We start from the raw sequence: 17,239 nt of genomic DNA, 5'->3' as shown, positions 1-17,239 counted from the left end.
AGGACCCCTGTTCTCTCTAGGCTTTCTCTTTATGTGGAACAGGAAGGCTGGCCTCACAGGGTTGCCATGAAAGTAAGATGAGACAACATAGAAACTCCTGGAACCATATATACGCTTTGTAAATGTTGCCCCATCCTTAACCATCTTCCCTAACTTCTGGCCCTGACTTCTTTCTGCTGTCTTTGGCTCCAGCTGCTCTCTTTGATCAAGACATCTCAGCTGCTTTTGCTGAAATTCCTGTGTCTAGTGCCTCCTCCCTGGTGCCAGAAGTTGGGATGTGATCAAAAATAGTCCCACTTACTCATTCTCTCTGCAGTGAGACAGGTGAGGTCGGTACTTGTAGATAGAGCTCTGCCTGTCCACATCTGGATCACTGAGACACAGGGCTGAAGAGGCTGTGCTTGGGGACCGAGGACATTGGTAAGGAAAGAGAGATAGCTGCCCTCCAGTGCATTCTCCCCCCTACTGGTGACTGGCACTTTACCATCTGAAGCTATAGTACCACGTTGTAGAAAGCAGATGCAGCGTGTTTTCTGGAATACTGACTTAATAGTACGTTAGCTGTGGTCTCAAGAGATGGGAGCTGAGGGGCTGGAGAGATGGCTTATTGGTTAAGGGCTTGCTTGTGAAGCCTAAGGACCCCCGTTCGAGGCTTGATTCCCTGGGACCCACGTAAGCCAGGTACACACGTTTGTGCATGCATCTGGAATTTGTTTGCAGTGGCTGAAGGCCCTGGTGTGCCCATTCTCTCTCTCTGTGTGTGTCTGTAGCTCTCAAATAAATAAATAAAAGTAGCTGGGCGTGGTGGCACGCGCCTTTAATCCCAGCACTAGGGAGGCAGAGGTAGGAGGATCGCTGTGAGTTCAAGGCCACCCTGAGACTACATAGTGAATTCCAGGTCAGCCTGAGCCAGAGTGAGACCCTACCTTGAAAAACCAAAAAAAAAAATAAAATAAAAAAATAAATAAATAAATAAAAGTAAACAAAAATTTAAAAACAGAGATGGGAGCTGAGTGGAAGGAACATGTAGTTTTTCCCAGTCCTCTCACTAGTCTTCCTTACTTTTTTAAATAATTTTTTTTATTAATTTATTTGAGAAAGAGAGGTAAGGAGAGAGAGGAAGAGGCAGATAGAGAATGGGCATGCCAGGGCCTGTGACCACTGCAAATGAACTCCAGATGCATGTGCCACCTTGTGCATCTGGCTTATGTGAGTAATGGAGAATCGAGCCTGGGTCTTAGGCTTTGGGGACATCTCTGCAGTCCTTCCCTCACTTTTGATGTGTAGCTGGACACCCTCTGAGGATATCCTGTCCAGCACCTCCTCAGTTTCTGAAGCCTTTGAAGTAGGTCTGGAAGAGCAGCTGGCCGAGCCACGCCCCTTTTGGGGCTGGTGGAACCACGGTAGGAGTGGCAGCTCGGATGACTCAGGGTCCTTAGTTCTCTGGAGCCACTTCCTGTCTCACCCTTCAGCCACCAGCCTCAAGCATCTGGTCTTGTGTGTCCCTACCCCATCCTGTTCCATTCCCAGGAGACAATCTCAACCTCCAGCTTGTCACGTGACATTGGGACAGGCCCCTTCTTCTTTGTGGAACAAGGAGGACCTTTCTCGCTGATGTCTGGCTGTCTGAAGGCTTGTGGGGTGGTGAAGGAGACACAGCATGTTCTCAGGTCCTGGGTCAATGGCTGGAAGACATGGAAGACTTCAGGAAGCTCTTCCGTCCTCTCCTCTCCTCTCCCAGAGCTGCCTTCTGCCACACTGCGTAGAGTGAACGTTGGTAAGGGGCATGTAGTAATATAAGGTCTCTGTGTATGGTGACACAAACGTTCTAGACTGAACCTTACATGCCACACTTGGCAATCACCTCACACCTGGGGTCATCAGGAGTCTCAGCCCATGCCTTCCTGGGATCTGCGGCCGTGTGATGTCTCCCTGGAGCTGGGTGAGGTTCCCTGGGAAGGAAGTAGGCCTGGGAACGGAATGTCAGAGGGTCTTGATGTTGAGCTTGACCTTGATTAACTCCGTGACTTCATCAGGTTGCTTAGATTCCATTATGAAATGGAAACGTGGCCTTGCTGGGCTGCTCCTGGCCCGTCTGCACACTGAGCCACCTGGTGTGGGTTTTTCACTGGGTTCTCTGAGGCTGGGGTGCTTGAGGGCAGTGCAGGGGCCTCGAAGACGGAGAGACAATATGCAGATGTTGACTTTTAGTGCCCTTTCTTGAACTTGAAAAAAAGAGAGAGCGAGGACTCCAGACTTACCCCTTTGACAGGAAATAAAAGAGCTTCCTCCGGTGCACATCATGTCCTGTCTGTCTTGTGAAGTGCGGCCTTGGCCTAGGGGCTACACCCTCCGTTTGGCAGGCTCAGCACTCCTGCCTTGTCTCCTCTCCACCGGTCAGCTTGTACTAACTAAACTGCTCGTGTTGCTTGTAGGCTCCTCTTCTGAAGCTTCTGGTTCCTGCACCCCTCCCATCAGTAAAGAGAAGAGGCGGCCTTGATCCTTTGTAGCTGAGGCTGGCTGTAGCTCCCAGAGCCCTGCAGCGCTTTCTGGCCCCTTTGTATTCCAGGAAGCTCACAGATGGCTCCAGGAGGGCCTTGTGCCAAGGAGAAGCAAGATGAGTCTTTGTATCTGTTGTGTGTGCCTAGCAAAAAAAGACACGTTTCTCTTAAGGGCTGAAGGGTCGTCCCGATTGCACCAACACTTTTGCCAGCTCTTCCTTCACAGGAAGCACGTGGCCATGATCAGTGGGAACAAGTGGGACATGGTGGGGCAAGGCCAGTCCTAGGGAAGAGATCAAAGCTGTTAGGAACATGTGCCTTCTCCTTGGCAAGTCTTTTCTCTCCACTATCTGCCCTGAGGGTGGCTGGCCCTTCATTGTCATGTTATATTACAAAATTCCCTGGTCTCTGTTAGAGAGCCCGCAGCCCGCGTCCTATAGACCAGATCTTTATCCCTTGCAGATGATCTGGACAGACCCTGACCAATCTTTGTCCCTGATCCGTTCTCTCCACCAATCCTGCTTGCCTGTCTGTGTCTGCCCCTTTGACAGCAGGCCATGTGGCAAATGAGAGCCAGTGGGTGAGGGCCATTGTCCCCTTGGCCTGTCATGTGGCTTTTTGAGAAAATATGGCATAGCCTTAATTGTACTTATTGAACAAGGACTGAATATCTAGTGCATATCAAGTCGTTTGATCATTGAGATGCTAAGGTGACCAGGAAAGGAAAGGTCCCCACTCCCGTGGAATTCACATATAAGAGACAAGAGCTTAGACCATTAGTCATCCATGAAGAGTGACGAGAGGTAGAAAAGTCATCCATGTAAGGGGGAGCGGGTGACTTTAGAGCAGGACGGTGGGAGATAGTTGAAGGCCCCCAAGTAATTCCTTAGATAACAAGGCCACATCCAGCGATGCTCCTGACTTGGAGTGCTGGAAGATCCGAGCGGTTCGTCGTTTTTCTAGTGTAAGATAGTTTCTCTTTTCAGATTTCTCCCTGGGGTCATGAGGCGAGGTTAGTTAACTTTATGAGGTCAGCTTCTTAGAAAAAAAAAGCCACATGAGGACCCACCTAATCTATTTCTGGAGCTGATGCTCTAGTAAGAGGAACTTGGTCTTATTCGGGGCAGGCCAAGAAGCAACATGCTTGAAGTTAGCCACTGCACATTGGAATTGAAACGTCAAGACAGTCCATGAAGACCTAGAAAGCCTGGAAGAGTTAGCAGTATTGGCCGTCCCATGAATAGCACGTTTGGGACTCAGGCTACTGCATTACAGACGAGGGAGACAGGTCTTCTTTGGGACAGTTTATCTGGGAAATGAGTGGTGAATTTGAATGGGGCCAACGCAAGACTGAAGGTTCTGTTCATTAGCTCTTGAGGGCTGGAGTTTTGGCACAGAGCTGGTGGGAGACGCCGAGGCACGTGAATGGAGCTTTGCATGTTGTCTACTTCAAGTGTGAAAAATTGGGAGCAAAGTTTGCATGATGTAATGCCGGCTGGCTGGGTGGTTCCAAAAACACCCACTCATTTTGCCTCCTTCCTGACTGAGTCATGGAGAAGTTCTGTGAACCGGTGGCCACTGGCTGTCAGCCTGGGTCGGTCAGGACTCAGTCAACGGCGATGTGTGTGCTGGTAAGAAGGGAAGCAGAAGGTCTGCATGGGGAGCTAGTCCGACCCTCTGCAGAATTCACCATGAAAACAATGCCAGGGGACTAGTCAGCCCTTAAAAGGAAGGATTTGTGTGCCAGGAGCCTCCAAGTTAGGGTGACTAAAAACATATACATGCCAGGCTCAGATAATATAAAGTCCTCTGTCAGCATTAGTCTTTTTATTAACTTTTTTTATTTTTCAAGGTAGGGTCTCACTCTAGCTCAGGCTGACCTGGAATGAGTCTCAGGCTGGCCTAGAACTCACAGCGATCCTCCTACCTCTGCCTCCCGAGTGCTGGGATTAAAGGCATGCGCCACCACGCCTGGGATCATTGTTCTTTTTAATTGGACAAGTTTCTCTCTAGAGCTCAGGCCTCTCCCTAAACTTAGCACATGCTTTGTTTACAGCCTAGCGTCTCGGCTCCTCAGCTATTTTGCACCCCCACAGACGAGGAAAAAACCCAGCACCAAGGCTATAGGTCAAGATCAAGGTATCAGAGATAGAGTATAAGGTTTGTGAGGGTGACTGACTGCCTTGTCTTACATTTGTTGTCTCTTTCCTTTTTTTATTTTTGAGGCAAGCCTAATATACTGTCCTTTTCTTTTTATGAGAAAGAGAGAGAGAGAGAGAGAGAGAGAGCAAGAGATAATCAGCCCGCCAGGACCTACAACCACCGCAATTGAACTCCAGACACGCATGTGCGACCTTATGCGCATGCGCGACCTTGCACACTTTGTCCCTTGGTGCTGCGTCTGGCTTATGTGGGACCTGGAGAGTTGAACATGGGTCCTTAAGCTTTGCAGGCAAGCGCCTTAACTGCTAAATCATCTCTCCAGCCCTCCTTCCTTTAGTAGGTGGGTTTTCAGGAAAGAGGGCATGTGGGTTCAAGGGTGGGAAGCTTATCATTTTCGGATTCCAGTGACCGCCAGGTCTGACCATGAAGGGGAGGTCCTAAGTGGGAGCTGTGCTTTCTTGTGGTAGGAAAGTTGTGCATTGTCTCAAACTGCTAGTGTAACCAGTGGTCCGTGGGTGTTTCTGGGTTCTTAGCGTCTTACTCAAAGAATTGAAGAAAGGCCCACAAGTAGTGAAGCAACAGGAAGCTTTATTAAGAGCAAAGCTATAGTAAAAGTTCAAGATACACTGCTAAAGGGACAGCAGACGACTTGTCAAATACTCAAGGGCACTAGGAACTATTGGGGCTTCTCTTTATGAGATTTTAGGAGAGGATGGACTGGTTGCTAGGGGTACAGTTTGGGTGGCACTCTGATTTGATTGACAGGTTTAAGTTATTTAACTTTTTTTTTTCTTTTTTGTTTTGAGGTGGGGAGGTCTCACTTTAGCCCAGGCTGACCTAGAATTCACCATGTAGTCTCGGTGATTCTCTTACCTCTGCCTGCCTCGTGAGTGCTGGGATTAAAGGCGTGTGCCATCACTCCCAGCTTATATAACATTTTTAAAAACTTATTTATTTTAGAGAGATACAATGGGCACACCAGGGCCTTCAGCCACTGTAAACAAAACTCCAGACACATGCGCCACCTTGTGCATCTGGCTTACGTGGGTCCTGGGGAATCGAACCTGGGTCCTTTGGTTTCATAGGCAAATGCCTTAAAGGCTAAGCCATCTCTCCAGCCCAACATTTTTTACTGCACATGTTTCTTCCCATCATATGTATGCCCAGTTATCCATGGGCATAAGATGGTAAAAAGGAATTTCTCTCTACAATTTCACATTGAGGCACATGTTGCCTTACTACTGGGCACACACCCCAAACCAGTCCAGGCTGGATGGCCCTCCACTGCTTGGATCCCAGATCTATCTAAGAACGTCTTTGAATAAGAACTGCTCATGAAGAAAGGTCACTAAGGAGAGGAGAAAACAAGTTCATTGTGTGGAGTGGGGTGTAGGGGTGTTAGTGCAGCTCAGTACAGGTTCCCAGCAGGTTGCTAGGTGCATTGTTTAGGAGAAGGGTGTGCTCACTGCTCAAGCCAAGCAGAGTCCCAGGGTGGCAAAGCTGTGCTCCATTTGTGCCTGCCTTACTGGCATGTCGTTATGTAAAAAGCTTCCCATAGGCTCTTGTTTGAACCATTGTTCCTCAGCTAGTGGCACTGTGTTGAGACACTGTGGACCCTTTCAGACATGGGTTTTAGGAAAGGGGCCTGAAGGCTATAGGCCTGCTTAGCTTCTGGCCTGAGTTCTCTCTGCTTCCTGGTCCGCAGCAGTGTGAGGCATCTCAGCCGCATGCTCCAACTGCCATGAGCTCTGTCATGCCTTTCTTGGCATGATGGATGGCACCCTTTCAAACCATAGGCCAAAGAAATCCTTCCTTTTGTCATTGCTTTGTTAGACATCTGTCACCTCAGTGACAGATGAGCTGAGCATTAATGCGCACACTCAGCTTGTTTGCTGTAGAGGAAACTGGAAAGACTTGCATTCGATTTGAGCTGCATAGTTCTCTGTATTTCTTAATTAAAAAACTATTTTCTGGGCTAGAGAGATGGCTTAGCGGTTAAGCGCTTGCCTGTGAAGCCTAAGGACCCCGGTTCAAGGCTCGATTCCCCAGGACCCAGGTTAGCCAGATGCACAAGGGGGCGCACATGTCTGGAGTTCATTTGCAGAGGCTGGAGGCCCTGGGCGCCCATTCTCCCCACCCCCTGCCTCTTTCACTCTTGATCTCTCTCATATAAATAAATAAACAAAAAAAAATTTAAGAAACTATTTTCTTTAAAAATAATTTTTATTTACTTATTTGTGGGGACTGGAGAGATGACTTGGCGGTTAAGTTGTTTGCCTGCAAAGCCTAAGGACCCGGGTTCAATTCCCCAGAACCTACATAAGCCAGATGCACATGGTGACACATGCATCTGGAGTTTGTTTGCAGTGGCTAAAGGGCTCATATTCCCCCCTCTCTCTCATAAATATTTTATATTTATTTACTTGAGAGAGAGTATGAGTATATTGGCACAGCAGTGCTTCCCACTGCTGCACCCGAACTCCAGTCACGTGTGCCCCTTTATGCACCTGGCTTTAAAAGGGGGCTGGGCATCCAAACTCCAGGCCATCAAGCTTTGCAAGCAAGTGCCTTTAACTACTGAGCCATCTCTCTGCAGCCCAGAAACTTTCTTTTTGTTTCTTTCCTCCTACCTCTGCCTCCCGAGGGCTGGGATTAAAGGCGTGCGCCACTGTGCCCGGCCCCGAAACTTTCTTGAATGCCGCCCCTGCACAGGACACGATGTTGGGGGTGCACACAGAGATGGTAGTTGGTGTCTCTGTCCTCAACATGCCAGCAGTCTTATCACTGTATCGTCCAGACCTGGAACTTGGGGTGCAGTGCAGGTCGACCTCAGGCTTCAAAGTGCTAGGGGTACAGGAGTGTGCCCCGACATCCGGCTCTTCCCCTTAGTTGGAACAGCAGTTAACAGCAGAGCATTTATTTAGCCCACTGGGTAAAAGTGCAGGCAGCCTGAGCTTGGAGTTCAGCCTCATCGCTTACTGTTAGGTGACCTCAGACAAGCTATTAGACTAGCTTCCTCAAAGCAACATTAAAATGGGGATTAGGTCAGTGCCTGTCACACGGTGAACACATGGGCTATCACCACTGTTATTATCTTCCCTAGGTATCTATGACTGTGTGCTATGCCAATTTCCTGCATTTCCCTCACCCCTTGCCCTACTATGCCAACGGCTAAGGAAACCCGAGTGGCACTGCAAGCCACTGGCATATCCGCAGCTCCGATGACAGCCCTGTGAGTGGGAGGAAGCTCGGAGGGAGCCTGGAGTTGACCAGCTGTGGCCTTGCCATCTTCAGCTCTCACCCACTTCAAATCCACAAGCCTCTTTCATGAGCGATTGTCCCTCTCCAAATCAATGGAATCGTTTTTGTTCCTGAAGGCCTGCCACTTCCCTAATCCCAAACTGACCTTTTGAAAAGATTTGGGGATTTCAAATGCAGTCATATGAGTAGACTTTGCATACGCGTTACTGCTTAGTGTGGCACGTCCTTCAGAGCGGCCAGAGGTCCTGAGAGCTTCTGCTCACGACTTAACCCGAGCCCTGGGCCCCCAGTTGTTCAGTGGATCAGCGTCCCAGGAACCACCTTGTTCTTCCCCTGTTTCTTTTTGTGGTACACACAGTCTTTGACCAGGACCTCCTGACACGCCTCCTCCACAGGTCCTTCGACTTTGACCAGGTCTCTTGTGTGGGGGTCCCTGGGGCCCCTGGTATGTTGCATTTTCTCAGGTTAGTGACTCACTAGAAGCTGTAAGCGTCTACATGCCACTGGCCAAGAGGTACAGCAGGCTATTGATAGCTCCAGGATGCTGCTGGAGAGCTCAGGCTTGTTCCATAGCGCACGGGTATGGGCCACAGAGTGTTTTATCTTTTGAGGGGCTCTGATTTCATTTTATTTGGTTCTTCGAGGTAGAGTTTCATTCTAGTCCAGGCTGACCTGGAATTCAGATACCAAGGTGTTTGGTACCGAGTGGGTGAGAGAGGGCAGAGTCCAAGATGACTGACGAGGCTGGGAAAGAGCATGCAGAAGGAACTAGAAAAGAGGGAAAGAGCAAGCGGGGGAGGCTGGCAGGAGAGCCTAGGATAAGCCATTGAGCCAACGTATGAGCGCACCAGGTTCAGGAGCCTCTTCTGTGAGCCTCCGCTGCCGGGCCAGGGTGAGAGGGAGAAGAGCCGGAGTTGCCAGTCGGGAGCAAGCCCCAAGCAATGAATTTGAGATTATCAGGGAGTGAGTTCACCTGCCAACATCGGACAGTGAGTCACTGACAGAACTAAAATTTGAACTCAAGTCTTTGACCCCAGACTGTTCCTTCACCACTATGCTGGTGTGATGTCTTCCAACAGATGCTTGGGTGGAAAGCAGGAGACGTGAGGGTCTCGGTGAAAAATAGCCCACAGCGTGGGACGAGATCTCCTTAAAGAGCAAAGCAAGCCCCAGATTGGATGATAAGGAGAGCAGAGCTAATGGCAGCCCTCAAGCCTGAGGACCCGCCTGCAGGAGGCTGCTAACCCGGTGAAGAGACACTTGAGACACTTTTCATGCTCATGTGTTTATATAGTGAATATTTAAAAAAAATTTTCAATTTTAAATAATTTATTTTTATTTAATGATTTACTTGACAGAGAGAGAGAGAGAGAGAATGGGCGCTCCAGGGCCTCCAGCCATTGCAAACAAACTCCAGACGCATGCGCCCCCTTGCGCATCTGGCTAACATGGGTCCTGGAGAATCAAACCTGGGTCCTTTGGCTTTGCGGGCAAATGCCTTAACTACTGAACCATCCCTCCAGCCTGAAATTTTAAATTTATTTGCTAGCATAGGTCCCTCTGTGTGTGTGTGGGGGGGGGCACGCTAGAGTGTCTTGCCAAATTGCAAACATAAGCCCAATTGACTTTAAGTAGGTGGCTGGGGAATTGAACTCTGGGCCAGCAGGCTTTGTAAGCAAGCCCCTTTATCTGTGGAGCCATCTTGCCAGCCCCTATTATATATTTTTTTAAAATTTATTTTAGAGAAAGACAGGCAGAAAGAGAGAAGGAGAGAGAGAGGAAGAGAAAGAATGGGTGCACCAGGGCCTCCAGCTGATGCATGTGCCTCCTTGTGCATCTGGCTTACATGGGTCCTGGGGAATTGAACCTGGGTCTTTTGGCTTTGCAGGCAAGTGCAAACCAAACTTAACCGCCAAGCCATCTCTCCAGCCGATGCGTTTTTAAGAAAATCATATTTGTTGGGCTCTGGATTCAGAGTCGCTGCATGTTGAAACTTCAGCTCTGCGATCTCTAGCTGTGTGGCCCGGGGCCCATTACTTAACCTTTCCGTTTCTTGGGTGTAGAATTGAGACGAGAGGTGTCCTCTCCTTTCTGGACTTGTTGAGTGCTAAGGCAATCCATGGAAAGCGTCAGACACTGTGCTGTGGTTAGTGTGAGTGTGTGCTGCACTTGAGAATGGTCCTCGGGGAGCTTAGTCTGATTGCAGAGACATGCCAGCTCAGTAATCATACAAATATAAAATTACCTCTGTCAGGAATTGACCCTGCTGTCAGGGATCAGAAAAGGCTCTCTTGGGCAAGTGTGACTTGAGCCCAGACCTGAAGGATGTTTGTACTGAAACCAGCCTGGAAGGGTGTCCTAACCTGGGCAGAGGAGCTCCTGCAAAGTCCCTGTGCTCATCCGGGTGAAAGAGAGCATTGGATGTGTGGAAGACGGGAAGGAGGGCAGTGTGGTAGGGGCCAAAGGAGCAAGCAGATGACTAGAACTGGACTGCTAGACAGACTACCAAGAGCAGAACTTTATGGTCAGATTTTAGGATTTTTGCCCTTGAAAGTCAGGGGACATCACTGTAGGATTTTAATCAGTGGAGAGACATGATCTGATCACATTTACTATATGTGTTTTTTTTTTTTTTAATTTCTCTGCATGTATGTGCAAAGCCTCTTGTTGCTACAAATGAACATCAGGTGCTTATATCATTCTTTAAATTTTTTATTGTTATTTATTTGAGAGAGAGAGAGATAGGCAGATAGAGAAAGAAAGAAAATGGGTGCATCAGGGTCTCCAACCACTGCAAAAAAAAAAAAAAAAAAAAAAAAAACTCCAGATGCATGTACCACCTTGTGTGTCTGGCTTATGTGAGTACTGGGGAATTGAGCCTCCAACCAGGGTCCTTAGGCTTCATAGGCAAGTGCTTAGCCACTAAGCCATTTCTCCAGCCCACTTTTTTTTTGAGGTAGGGTCTCATTCTAGCCAAGGCTGACATAAAATCATGTAGTCTCAGGGTGGCTTTGAACTCACGGCGATCCTCCTATCTCTACCTCCCGAGTGCTGGGGTTACAGGCATGTGCCACCGCTCCCGGCTTTCATATTGCTTTTTGCATCTGGCATACTTGGGCAGCTTGGGAATTGAACCCTGGGCAGGCAGGCTGTGCAAGCAAGCTGGTCACAAAGCCTTGTGGAGGCCATGGGGAGGCCTGAACCAGTATCTCCTAGACCCAGAGTCCCTTGATAAATGATAAGGATCACCTGCTTTTGAAAACACAGGTAGTTGGGACCACCCTGTTCTGAGGGTGACACTGAGGTGTGGCTGGTGACCTGAGTCATCAAGCAACGTACCTACAAGATGTGTAAAGAAGAGAGCTCAGGGGCTGGAGAGATGGTTTAGCAGTTAAGGTGCTTGCCTACGAAGCCGAAGGATCCAGGTTTGGTTCCTCAGTACCCACATAAAGCCAGATGCACAAGATGGAACATGCATCTAGAATTTGTTTGCAGTGGCTGGAGGCCCTGGTGTGTCCATTCTGTCTCTCTCTCCTCTCTCTCTCTCTCAAATAAATAAATAAATAAGCAAAATATTTTGGAAAAGAAAAAAAAAGAGCTCAGCTCCATTGAAAAGCAATTCAAAACAAGTAATTTCCAGGCTGGAGGGATGGCTTAGCAGTTAAGGCACTTGGCTACAAAGGACCCAGGTTCAATTCCCCAGGACCCAGTAAGCCAGCTGCACAAGGTGGCACATGTGTCTGGAGTTCATTTGCAGTGGCTGGAGGCCCTGGCACACCTATTCTCTCTGTCTCTCTGTCTGTCTGTCTGTCTGTCTCTGACTCTCTCAAATAAATAAATCAATAAATAAACAAAACTAAAAAAAAAAAAAAAACCGGGCATGGTGGCACATGCCTTTAATCCCAGTACTCAGAAGGCAGAGGTAGGAGGATTGCTGTGAGTTCAAGGCCACCCTGAGTCTACATAGTCAATAATAAATTTTTTTTAAAAAAGCAATTGCCTGAAGAGTTAAGACGATATGCTCATAGCTGCATTTTGTTGATAATGATAGAACTATAACAAATGCCAGCAAGTTAACCAACTCCAAATAGTCAATGGAAACCCAGCCACTCATATTTGCTGCCTGGGTCTCAATTTTCCTATTAATGAATAGAAGGTGCAAGGGCCGCCCTTCATGCCCAGTGTGTGGGGCATCCTTCTTCCTCATTGATCTCATTGTGTACAGCCTTGGGCCCCAAGTCTCAGATTTTTATACCAGAGGAGCCCTGTCAAACACAAGGCAGAACAAAATGGGTATCTATCCCAACTGTCTTGCTGGCAACTTGTGTGACCTTGGGCAAGGTGCTGAATATCAGCTTTTATCTCTCTCTTATTACTATTATTTTATTTTTGAGAACGAGACAAAGAGGGAAAGAAGCACAGAGAGAGAGAGAGAAAGAGAGAATGGGCACATCAGGGCCTCTCGGCTGCTATGAATGAACTCCAGATGCGTGTACCCCTTGTGTGCATGTGCGGTGTTGCATGCTTGTGTCACTGTGCATCTGGCTATTTGGGACCTGGAGATTCAAACATGTGTTCTTAGGCTTTGTAGGCAAGTACCTTAACCACTAAGCCATCTCTCCAGCCCAACTTTTTTTTTTTAATTATTTATTTATTTATTTGAGAGCGACAGACACAGAGAGAAAGATAGATAGAGGGAGAGAGAGAGAGAATGGGCGTGCCAGGGCATCCAGCCTCTGCAAACGAACTCCAGACGCGTGCGCCCCCTTGTGCATCTGGCTAACGTGGGACCTGGGGAACCGAGCCTCGAACCGGGGTCCTTAGGCTTCACAGGCAAGCGCTTAACCGCTAAGCCATCTCTCCAGCCCAACTTTTATCTCATTAAAAAAAAAAAAAATCGAGCCGGGCATGGTGGCACACACCTTTAATCCCAGCACTTGGGAGGCAGAGGTAGGAGGATTGCCGTGAGTTCGAGGCCAGCCTGAGACTCCATGGTGAATTCCAGGGCAGCCTGGGCTAGAGTGAGACCCTACCTCGAAACAAACAAACAAACAAATTTCTGGGACTGGAGAGATGCTTAGTGGTTAAGGCACTTGCCTGCAAAACCTAAGGACTCATATTTGACTCTCTAAGTCTCACATAAGCCAGACGCACATGTGCACAAGGGGGTGCACACATCTGGAGTTTCATTGCTGTGGCTGGAGGCCTTGTGTGAATTCTCTCTCTCCCTCCCTCCTCCCCACTGTCTCTCATTAAAAATAAAAGGCGGAGCCGGGCGTGGTGGCGCACGCCTTTAATACCAGCACTTGGGAGGCAGAGGTAGGAGGATCGCCATGAGTTCGAGGCCACCCTGAGACTACATAGTGAATTCCAGGTCAGCCTGAGCCAGAGTGAGACCCTACCTCGAAAACCCAAAAAGAAAAATAAATAAATAAATAAATAAAAATAAAAGGGGGGCTGGAGAGATGGCTTAGCAGTTAAGCGCTTGCCTGTGAAGCCTAAGGACCCCGGTTTGAGGCTCAATTCCCCAGGACCCATGTTAGCCAGATGCACAAGGGGAGACATTCATCTGGAGTTCATTTGCAGTGGCTGGAGGCCCTGGTGCGCCCATTCTCTCTCTCTCCTTCTCCCTGCCACTTTCTCTATGTGTCTGTTGCTCTCAAAAAAATAAATTAAAATGAACAACAACAACAGAAAAAATATATGTGGCCAGTCTGTTGGGCTTGCCTCAAAAACAAATTTTTAAAAAGAGGCGATAGTCCCTATATTTTGATTTTCTGCACTGGGCATGAGAGTACCTCCACAGTCACTTCCCCCTGGATAAAGGCTGTCCCAGGCCAGTGTTGCTTTCCCTCTGGTCCCGAGCCCTTGCTTCATCTGCGGGCTGCAGACGCCCTCTGAGTGGTGGACCAGCAGTCACTCAGGTTCAGGTGTAGATGGAGCCGCCAGAACCCAGGTGAACTTCCTTACCGAGGCAGGGATTCCATGAGATCCGGGGCTTTTGATCTTCCTTTGGGAAATGAAAGAGCCACAGGGCCTTGGGTTGACATCATTCGCTTCCCTCACTCTTACACATGGCGTCCTTTGAACACGATTTCACAGACACATCTCCATCTCCAGCAATCCAGACAGGAACTATAAAGGGACGGGTTTTGCTTCTGGCCCTGGCTGGCTTCTGCCCAAAGGGTTGGAGGTGAGCACTGAAAAATCTGCCTCAGCTCTGGAAAATTCTTTGCATAGAAAACATGGAGCCTGTTCCCCCTAAGCCTTTCTCAAGGCCTTGACACTAAGTGATTGGAGGAGGCGCTGTCTGCAAAGCCAGTGGTTCTGTTTCATTTTATTTTTTAAAAAGTGTATGTGTATGCAGGGAGTGTGTGTGTGTGTGTGTGTGTGTGTGTGTACACATGTGTGGATGTGGATTTACATGCATATGTGTCCACATGCATGTGGAAGTCAGAGGTTGACATTAGATGTCTTCCTCAATCACTTTCTACCTCATTTTCTTATTTTTAAATATTTCCACTTATTTATTTGATATATAAGAGAAAGACATAGAAAAATAGAAAGGGAGAGAGAGAGAGAGAAAGAGGCAGACACACACATAGAGAAAGAGTGAGTATGGGCATGCTAGGACCTGCCACTGCAAACAAACCTAGACTTATGTGCCACCTTGTATGTCTGGCTCCACATGGGTCCTAGGGAATTGAACCCAGGATATCATACTTTGCATTCCAGTGCCTTAACCATTGCGCCAAAAAAAAAAAAAAAAGCCCACATGGGAAGTAGGAGTCAGGGGGTTCTCAGCTGGACTAACATGAAGGGGAGACTCACTAGAACTTGGAGGTTTACGAGTGATGAACAGACCACCAAGAGAGCTTGCCCTTCCCTGGTAAACATATTTATACCCTTCCGGTGGTGGGCCCTTCCTTCCATCCCAGGTGAGCCAGAGACACAGCCGAGTGGTGTGGGCCCGGGGCTGTCTCAGGAAGAGGCTAGCCATGAGGCCAAGTTCTGGGGCCTGAACTTGACCAGCCACAATGTTAGGATTAAATCCTAGGAAAGAAGCCCTCCCTCCCAGGAGGGGCCCAGGTGGTTTGTGGAGAAACAGATCTAGGGAAGAGATAAGTCAGATCATACTTTGATCTCTAGCAAAGTGGAGACTGCAAAGACACTTTCTGCCATCCCCCCGCCCCCATCACCCTAAGTGCCTTACCAAGCGATGTGACGCTCCCAAAAGGACAGCTTTGGGTGTTAGTCCTTGCCTTCAGCCTTGCTTGAGGAAGGGTCTCTGGCTGACCACTGTATTTTCCAAGCTTGCTGGCCCACACACTTCTGGGCAATCCTGTCTTTTTCTCTCTTCTTCTTCTTTTAATAATTTAAAAAAATTTTTTATTTACTTATTTACAAGCAGAGAGCGTGAGAGAGAGAAAGAGAGAGAGAGAGAATGAACACGCCAGGGCCCATAGCCACTGCAAACGAACTCCAGACGCATGTGCCCCTTGTGCATCTGGCTTACGTGGGTCCTGGGGAAATCAAACCTGGGTCCTTTAGCTTTGCAGACAAATGCCTTAACCACTAAGCCATCTCTTGAGCCCTTTTTTTGCCTTCTTGTTGGAGGAACACTGGGATTACAGATGCCTGCTATAGCATCTGGCTTTTACATGGGTTCTAGGACCAGGTTACATAGGTTCTCGTACCCAGGTGCTCACGCTGGGTGCATGGCAAGCACTTTATCCCCCCAGTCTTCTCCCCAGTGACTTACCTTATTTATTCTGAGACAAGATCTCTCACTGAATCCAGGAAAAACACAAACAAACAAACATTGTTCGCATAATAGGTATTTTAAAGATTGATCTTACTGGCTATATCCTGCCCTGGGATCCCTTCACCCAGCTCTTGCTGACACTGGCAAATATCCAGAGCTAGACACCACGGGTAGATGGGAACTCCCGTGAAGATGGCCAGCAGATTGGCAGTGGATGAATGGAGAGACCAGCGGTGGAGCCCAAGCAAGCTGCTCCTCCCAGTACAGCAGAGGAAACACGGGGCTCCAAGTCCAAGTATCAGTTCCCATCGTACCCTTGTGCAGTGTGAAGCTTGCCTGAGTTGACAAGCTCTTTCCTAATATATGCTTCGGTTATGATGGACGGCAGAGGACTTTTGGGAATTGTATCTATCATAGCCGGTCATTGCTGAATCAAAGTGTTTCTGACCTCGGAAACGCCCAGCTCATGTTATCTGCCGGGTCCTTGGATTTTGAACTCCGACTCTGATATGAGACGTTTCACTTGTTGCTGTGGGTGGCGGGGGGCGGGGGGGGGCTGGCATACTTTGCAGCTGTGAGTGGCTTCACACTGCAGACACTCCGGAGGTCGCTAAGTTCTTCACACAATGAACTTTGTGTGTGTTCATGGGCTTCCTACTCTGGCTGAATGCAAGTTCTGTGGCTGGAGGGCTGTAGAACTATTTCAGCTGGTGTTTTAGCTCCAGGTTAACAGATTCAATGAAGCGTAAATAGCACAAGAAAAACACATCGACATCATTTTATTCTGTAACCCAGAGATGTAGAAACCGTTGCCAGTACTTGGTATTAAAGAAGCCAGCCTGTCAGACTTCATTTCTCTCTCTCTCCCTCTCTTCTTTATATATATTTGACAGAGAAAGAGGGAGAGAGAGAAAGAAAAGAATGGGCATGCCAGGGCTTCCAGCCACTGCAAATGAACTCCAGACACGTGTGCCCCCTTGTGCATCTGGCTAAAGTGGGTCCTGGGGGAATAGAACCTGGGTCCTTCAGCTTTGCAGGCAAATGCCTTAACCACTAAGCCATCCCTCCAGTCCCCCCCCCTTTTTTTTTTAATACTTAACTGCTGGCTTCTCCATTTGCTTATCTTCCTTGCTTTTCTTTTTAAATTTTATTTATTTATTTATTTGAGAGCAACAGACACCAAGAGAAAGACAGATAGAGGGAGAGAGAGAGAATGGGCGCACCAGGGCTTCCAGCCTCTGCAAACGAACTCCAGACGCGTGCGCCCCCTTGTGCATCTGGCTAACGTGGGACCTGGGGAACCGAGCCTCGAACCGGGGTCCTTAGGCTTCACAGGCAAGCACTTAACCGCTAAGCCATCTCTCCAGCCACCCCCTTTTTAAAAACATTTTATGTTTATTTCTTTGAGAGAGAGAAAGAGGCAAAGAGAGGGAGAGAGAGAGAGAAAAAATGGGTGCGCAGGGCATCCAGCCACCGCAAACGAACTCCAGATGCATGCGCCACCTTTTACATCTGGCTTTCATGGGAGAGTCCTGGGGAATCAGACCTG

The 17,239-nt window shown here is 48.4% G+C and overlaps 1 protein-coding gene across 2 annotated transcripts in view; it reads left to right on the top strand.

Annotated features, from left to right (window-relative positions):
* Flvcr2 (FLVCR heme transporter 2) overlaps window positions 1-17,239 on the top strand; it is a 73,032-nt gene that overhangs the window by 20,549 nt on the left and 35,244 nt on the right. The gene's annotated exons all lie outside the window — the stretch shown is intronic.

The sequence above is a fragment of the Jaculus jaculus genome, chromosome 7 (assembly GCF_020740685.1).
Source record: "Jaculus jaculus isolate mJacJac1 chromosome 7, mJacJac1.mat.Y.cur, whole genome shotgun sequence".
Taxonomy (NCBI): domain Eukaryota; kingdom Metazoa; phylum Chordata; class Mammalia; order Rodentia; family Dipodidae; genus Jaculus; species Jaculus jaculus.
The sequence above is the reverse complement of the archived record's forward strand: the minus strand, read 5'-3'. Positions and strand labels throughout refer to the sequence as shown.